The 7723-nt window shown below is 26.8% G+C and overlaps 1 long non-coding RNA gene across 5 annotated transcripts; it reads left to right on the forward strand.

Moving 5' to 3' along the window:
* Positions 1–564: 564 nt before the first annotated feature.
* On the forward strand, positions 565–4127 carry LOC133030225 (uncharacterized). Of its 5 annotated transcripts, none has more exons than XR_009684093.1 (5): positions 565–1890; positions 2216–2292; positions 2757–2879; positions 3353–3473; positions 3581–4127. It is a non-coding gene; the product is annotated as an uncharacterized LOC133030225 (long non-coding RNA). The 5 variants fall into 5 exon arrangements; XR_009684094.1 differs by having other exon boundaries at positions 568–1890; positions 3353–3438; positions 3587–4127; XR_009684091.1 differs by having other exon boundaries at positions 573–1890; positions 3587–4127.
* Positions 4128–7723: the final 3596 nt, after the last annotated feature.

The raw sequence follows: 7723 nt of genomic DNA on the forward strand, positions 1-7723 counted from the left end.
TTGTTCTCATTTCTAAAAATAATTTTTTGAAAACAAAAAAACAGAAAACAATACCAAGCATGCTCTTAATATTTTATTTTTCATATTTTTTTTTAGAATTAGAAACAAATTACTTAAAGATCATAGTATATTTATATTAATTTTTTTAAAATCTTTTTTAATTTTAAAGTTATATCGATTTTTTTAATTTTTTATAGGTTGTTGTGGGTTGTTGGTATATATATTTTGTTGTAGAGTATATTTTTGTTTTGTAGTATGGTATATTATTATTTTTATATGATATTTATTTTTTATTTTATGTATAATAATGGTATATCATTTTATTCACATAATACAAATATTTTAATGTAAATATACAATTTTATTGGCATGCTACATATATTTAATTATTATTTTTATATAGTTTAATTGTGAGGTATATTATTTATTTTAAATAATATTTAATTAGTTTCTATTTTATTATATTTAATAATGATATATAATTTTGTTATCATGATATATATATATTATAATTATGATATATAATATTAGTTAGTATATATATTAGTAATATGTTTTCTTTTAATTATTATTATTAGGATATATATTTTGGTGAATAGTATATGTATTTTTTGTTATATGATATATCATTTTTCTAAAATGATACATTTAAGTTATGTTTTCTATTGTACTTTTATTAACGTGACATATAATTTTATTAGCATGTTATATGTATATATTTATTTTTATTTATTGTTATTATATATATATTTCTATTGTAATTTTGTAAGGTATATATTTTTTTTATATGGCATATAAGTTTTATTGTGTAGTATATCATTTTATTTTAGATCATGTTTAGTTTTTATTTTATTATATATAAAGATTGTATATAATTTTGTAAGTATGGTATAATTATTTTATGGCTATATATAATTTTGTTAATTAGTTTGTGCAATTTTTTTTTATATTATTATATTATTTTATTTTATTTTATTTTTTATTGTAGGTATACATATTTTGTTGTGTGATATATGTTTGTTTTTGTGTATAGTATATCATTTATTTAAATGATGTTAGTTTTTATTTTATTATATATAATGATTATTTATAAATTTTTTCGTATACTTTTAATAGTTGTATATATAATTTTGTTAGCATAATTTATATATTCTTTGAGTATTAATATATTAAGTTTATCATTATTATAATTTTTTTTGTGGTATATAATTTATTACTACATTATATTAATTTATATTGTTATATATATTTATGATCTAATATATTTATTTATTTTTGTTACAATATAAAACTAAAAAATTTATATCTTAATTTATGTAATATATAATTTTTTTAAAAAAATAAAAGTTAATATGTAGTAAATATATTTTTATAATTTTATTAACTAATTCAGTATATTTAACGATTTAACTAATTAAAAATTTAAATATTTCCGTTACTAAATTTAGAATCATTTTACAATTTAGCTTTATCTATAAACCTTTATAAAAAGGAGAATAGTTCAATTTGGGCTTTTCATAGTCTATTTACAAAAATAACCCTTCTTAATTATTTATTTACCTATAACTTAAACAACACCTGTTAATTATTCAATGACAAGTGTGGTAAGGTGTTGCATGCGTGGGCTTTTCATAACTCATATTAATTATTTATTTACTTATAATTTTTAATGAGATAACACCTGTCAACTATTCAATGACAAGTGTGGTAAGTTGTGTTGCATGTGTGTTTTTTTTTTTTTTTTTTTTTTTTGAATTGAAAGAACTCAGTTAAAGATCCTTTTGATATCAGGTTTGTTAAGCTCTCTCTCTCTCTTCCTTATCTTTGCATCCCCTTTGTGAGCTTCTGCTTTCTGGTTCTGTGAAGTTGGTTGATTTGGTCTTCAAGGAGGTAAGAGACAATTTTATTTTTCTCTAGATTTTGTGAAGTTGTTTATCTAATTTTGTGTAAAGTAGTATTTTGATAATTACCTTATTTATTTAGGGGTTTTGGTCATGTTATCTTTTGTTTTATTCTTTTTTCATAACCTCTTTCATTTAAGAAAACATCAAGAAGAAAAGGGTCTTGCTCTTTTAGAAAAAGTTGTTCGAGTTGTTTTTCTGGTTACAATTTGACATGTGTACCATTTGATGTAGGAAGCTAGGTTGGGCTTTAAAATATCTGTATAATAGTGTGATTCATCTATCAAGAAATTTTTGTATTTGCAACAATCCAGGTCGGTAATGGACTATGGGAAATGATGAAGAGGGAAAGTCTGCTAAATCCGAGAAAAATTCTCCGCCTGAAACCCCGGTAAGCTGAGGGCAGAAATGTCCTTTTTCTGATTTAGAATAAGCATCAGTGTTGTTTGCTTCATTATAATGTAGGTTTCTTTTATTCTAGTTGCACGATTTGAATTTTTTTTCTTTTTCTGCTATTCCCTTCCCATATGGAGAGTTTCCTCTTTGTTTTTTCAGACAAAAATCAAAACTCAAACTTGGACTTTTTCGAAAAAACAAAATAATAAACTAGCCAATTTCAAACTCCAAAATCAATTTCAACCCTTTAGTTCTCTTCAAATGGGTTTTCAGCCAAGCTTTGTTATCGTCGTAGTTGCTCTATTTTTCATATTCATTGTTATAAAGGTTTATAGATTTAATCTCATTGCAACTGAAATCTTTATTAATGAATATAAACAAATAAAACTATATATAAAGATATATTACTAGATACTATATACTATAGTTCTTCTGACTACATAATTTTCGTTTTTGTAGTTGCTAGATGAATGCTCAAGTGATGGAGACTGTGCTCTTGGATTGTATTGTTTTTCATGCATGGAAGGATTTTCAGGATCCAAATGTGTGAGATTAAAAATTACAGACAAATTGAAGCTCCTGGTAATTAATTATTAAAACCTTTTGTACCTATATCATGCAATGATAAATGTGATATCATATGGCCACATAAAAAGTGTAACACGGTGAAATGAGAGCAATTGATATATAAACTTTATATTTGATTAATCATCTGTATATATTGTATTGTACAGGATACAATGTAACTGTAAGTATCCTTGTAAAAACGTGGCCTTCCATGTAAATGAATATTGAATATATTATATATATGTATGGAGGATGCTTTTGCTAGATAGACACACATAAGTATATACAATAAGGGAAAGAGGAAAGAAAAAAATATTGATACGAAGGACTCAAATAGTATCATTCTTTCTCTAGAAAAAAACCACTTTGTTCTAATCTATACAAATGTAGCACTTTACTTTAATCTATACAATGTACATTTTGTGCAATGAAATTAATTTCTTAAGTTGCTTCTCTTTTTAAATTATATTTTTACTAATGTCTTGCAGATGCAGCATAGATGTTGAATTTACTGATTCATTAGCCTGGCCAACAACAACTGTATTTGGGGAAATTGTAGAAACATTATTCTCATGTAATGTAACAATACTGATTGATACCAAAATTAAGGTTTTTTTACTCAATTCACAAATATCTTTTTACTTAAGGCAAAATAGTCTACTTATTATTTTAAATATTCTCTTACTAATAAATTGAATTGCTATTTTATTGGCAAGTGACAGCATTCCTAAAGAACTTCTTGAACTCCATGACAACAAAGAGATAACAGCTTACATCAAGGCAATAAAACAAGATTCAAGTGAAGGATGGAAATTCAACATCACTTCATTCCTTAATACAACTCCAGTCTCAATTGAAGAATTAATCTCTAATGCTTCAACTTCCCATCCTAATCCAACTCCACTTTTGACTCTTCTTAAAAAAACTTAAAATTACAGCTGACAATGAAAAGAAGAAATATGAAGCTACTGATGAAGATGAAAAGAACCACAAGGCTTCTAATGAAAGATTAGATGCAGTAGAAAGCTTGGTTGTGCTTCTCTTCTAAATTGGCTTGCTCTTTTATTGCTCGTTATTTTCAAAGTTCTATGATGGAATATATATATAAATAGGCCACTTGTTGGAATACTATACCATAGGCTTCCACTTTTGGAAGCTCCATAGATGCAATGAATACATAAATAAATAGGCCATAACTTGGGAACACTTTTTAAGTTCCATTACAACTTAAAATGGATATGTTAGTCGTAACTTTAAAAGCTACTATCATGTTGCAACATTAGAAATTTTGTCACCTTAAATTACTATGAAGTAAATTATTATAATATCAATATTTTACATCCTACGTGTAGCGTTACTAGTATATATATAACATTACATATTTTTAATTTACTTATTATATATGTATCATACATTTTCTTTTCAGTGTGTGGTTAATTTTAATATTTTATTTTATAATAATACTTACAAAATATGTGTGAAAAAATATTTAATATTAATTTATATACATTTTTAAGTATGAATCATTTTTTTTCTCTAACTTAAAAAGAAAAGATATTTTTACCCAGTTAATTTTTCATCTTAGTCTTGAATTTTAGTGTTTGTGTATATTTTAGTACATTTGGCTGTATATTTGTTTAACACAATTAAATATAATCCAACCAAAAGCTCAACTTTGTTTCAATATCAAAAGGGGAAGGCATATTCCTTTACTAGTAGATAAATAAAAGAGTAATTTGCGGCATAAATATTTAAATTTATCTTCCAATTGCAATTAAATACATAAGTTAAAATTTTGGCGGCATAAAGACCTTCCGTTACACTTTCAGACATTCTGTAGGTACCTTGCTGTTGACTTGCACACTGAACACCAGATGACATGCCACATCATTTAAAATAATGACACGTCATCTTATTAAATAGCCACTTAATATTAACTATTAAAGTAAAATTTTAATTTGATTTAAAAAAAATATTTACATAAAATTAATTTATAATTTAATCTGAAATTAAATAATAAAAAATATTAACTTATAAAAAACATTTAAACTGTCCTAAAAAAAACAAAAACAAAACCCTAAGAGTGTAGCACCAGAGTCGGGGAGAGAGAAAAAAGTGGCGGCTGGAGGTTCTTCTCCGACGATGACGGCACGACCCATCAGCTTCTGGTGAGACCATCTTCTCCGACCACGGCAACCAGCTAGCAGCGACAGTACGTTCGAGGTTCATTTTCTCCGACCACGGCCAGCGACGGTACATACCCATCGCCCCATTTTTCTCAGCCTGCTCCCTCTCTCCCCGGCGCTGATGGCTCGTCCCGTGGATATTCAGTCTACCCAACTCATATATTCAGTCTCACCTTCTTCTGTCTCCCTCTATCTAAATCTTCCATCTTTCTCCATTTCATTTTTTTTTTTGATGAGTTTCTCCATCTCCATTTCATTTAGTTTTATATATCACACCTTTTAACGACTCTTATGGGTTCTCTTTTATTATTTTCATAAATTAAGGTGCCGTTTGGTAACACTTTTGTTTTCTAATTTTTTAATCACAAAATAAAAGTAAAATTTTTGTTTTTAAAAATTTTGCTTTTGAAAAACAAAAATGCGTTCTGTAACCACTTTTGTTTTTCAATTTTAAAAACAGAAATCAAGTATGTTCTGTAAAGTTTATTTTCATTTTTTATTTTTTGATTTTATTTACGTCGGGTCTAGGTTCGAGGTCGGATTTGGGTTCTAGTCAGAGGCCGGGTTCAGCCCCAGGACCGTGGGGGGATTTGGGTCCGGGTCATGATTGAAGTCCAAGATATTGATTAAGAAAAAAAAAGTGTTTAAAAAAATATTGAAAGTGATTTTTTTTTTTTTGTTTTTAAAATTTTGATTCTCAATTAAAAAATTGAAAAGTAAAAACAGTTTTATAGAACATGTTTTTGAAAAATATTTTTAATTTTTCAATTTTAAAACAGAAAACTGATTAAAAAAGTGTTACCAAACGGCACCTAAATTATGTTTATATATGTATGTATTGGTTGTTTTTTGTGATGTTAAAATGTGTTCTGAAAATCAAATTTGTGTCATTCGATCTTTGTCTGAATTTAAGTGAATTGCTTTTCTTGTGTAAATTTTGAATACCCAGATGTGCACATGGTTGACTTGACTCTCTATGTTCAATTAAATTAACCATTTCTTATTTGATTCTAGGGTCATTCTGGGATTTCAGTGAATGATACATTCTCTAACTAGGTTTTGTTTCTGTTTTTTTTTTTAGGACAGTTTAAATATTTTTTATTAGTTAATATTTTTTATTATTTAATTTTAGATTACATTATAAATGTTATAAAATAATATAATATAATATAAAGTAGATGAGAAGAAAGAAGAAGAAGATGAAGAGAGAAAGAGAAAGTGAATGAGAATTTCTGAGTTGTTTATTCAAATGGGGTGAACCCCTATTTATACAAATACAAGAGTGAGATATTAAGAAACTAAGAAAAAAGGAAACTAAGAAAAAGATGAATGTTGATTACAATTAATGGTAATAAATAAAAGATTTGGACATCCACATAATTATTAATATTTATAACACTCCCCCTTGGATGTCCATAATAACTGCCTTATTAAAAATCTTGCTGAAAACTTGATCAAAGGAAAAAGAGTATAGTGTAAACTAACTCCCCCTCATTTAGGCATTTGTGGAGATCTTCTAATCGACGAATTTCGATCTTATCTGCCGTCTTCTCAAATGTTAATGTTGGTAATAACTTTGTGAATAAGTTTACAAGATTGACACTTGATTAAATATGTTGAACACCAATATGTATTTTCTTGAAGCGTATAAAGAAGAATTTCGTGAAATGTGTTCTAACTCTATCTCCTTTAATGTACCCTCCTTTTAGTTGAGCGATACAAGCAGTATTATCCATAGAGAATTGCTTGGGTTGATACTTCTTTATTGAGTGCAATTCATATGTTTCCCAAATATGCTATGTCAATGATATCACTCACACACATTCTCTACTTGCTTCATAAAATGCAAGTATGTTAACATGATTTATAACTGACTCATTAAAAATCTTGCCAGAAAAACCCAGTGGGACAAAATCTGAGCTAGGAAAAAAGAGTACAATGTATATTTCATATTCATAATTATTTGCAAGTTGCCTCGTTAAAAACCTTGCCAGGAAAACCCAGTGGGACAAAACCTGAGCTAAGGGAAAAAGAGTGCAACATGAATATGTCTCCCCCTCATGCACATATGCTCCATAATTCTTTTGGTGATAATAAATCTCATAAGATTATTGTTATCACTTTTAATATATCACCATATATAATATTTGATCATATATTTTCTATAACTCTTCCAGAGTATGCATGGACTTCTAAATTATAGATGAGGGGTTCGTGGAACATTAGTCTTTATCCAACTAATTGTATCATTCATGTGTGTACACAACTTTGTTCATATGAAAATTTAAAATTTCAAGTAGATATGAACATAACACATTAATGGTACTACAAATTTTCATTTGTGACAATGATGGTACTCCAAGACCATATATTTATTCCATCTTGTTTTATGATCTTAATTTCCATATCAAATGATCATATATCTATAATTCTTGATACATATGAAGTACTTCAGGACTTCAATACTAATGAACAAACTTTATACATTAATATTTCTCGAAATACAAAAGAAATAAAAGTTTGTTTTGCAATTAATCAAAAACTCTTCAAGAGTCTATCACAACGTATAATTTACGTATTTATACTGCATAGACAACCATACGTATTTTTCAAACAATAATTTACTTACATGTCTTTATTTCATACAAAGATCTTTGTCATATAGTGCGCGCG

This window comes from Cannabis sativa, chromosome 8 (genome assembly GCF_029168945.1).
Source record: "Cannabis sativa cultivar Pink pepper isolate KNU-18-1 chromosome 8, ASM2916894v1, whole genome shotgun sequence".
Taxonomy (NCBI): Eukaryota; Viridiplantae; Streptophyta; class Magnoliopsida; order Rosales; family Cannabaceae; genus Cannabis; species Cannabis sativa.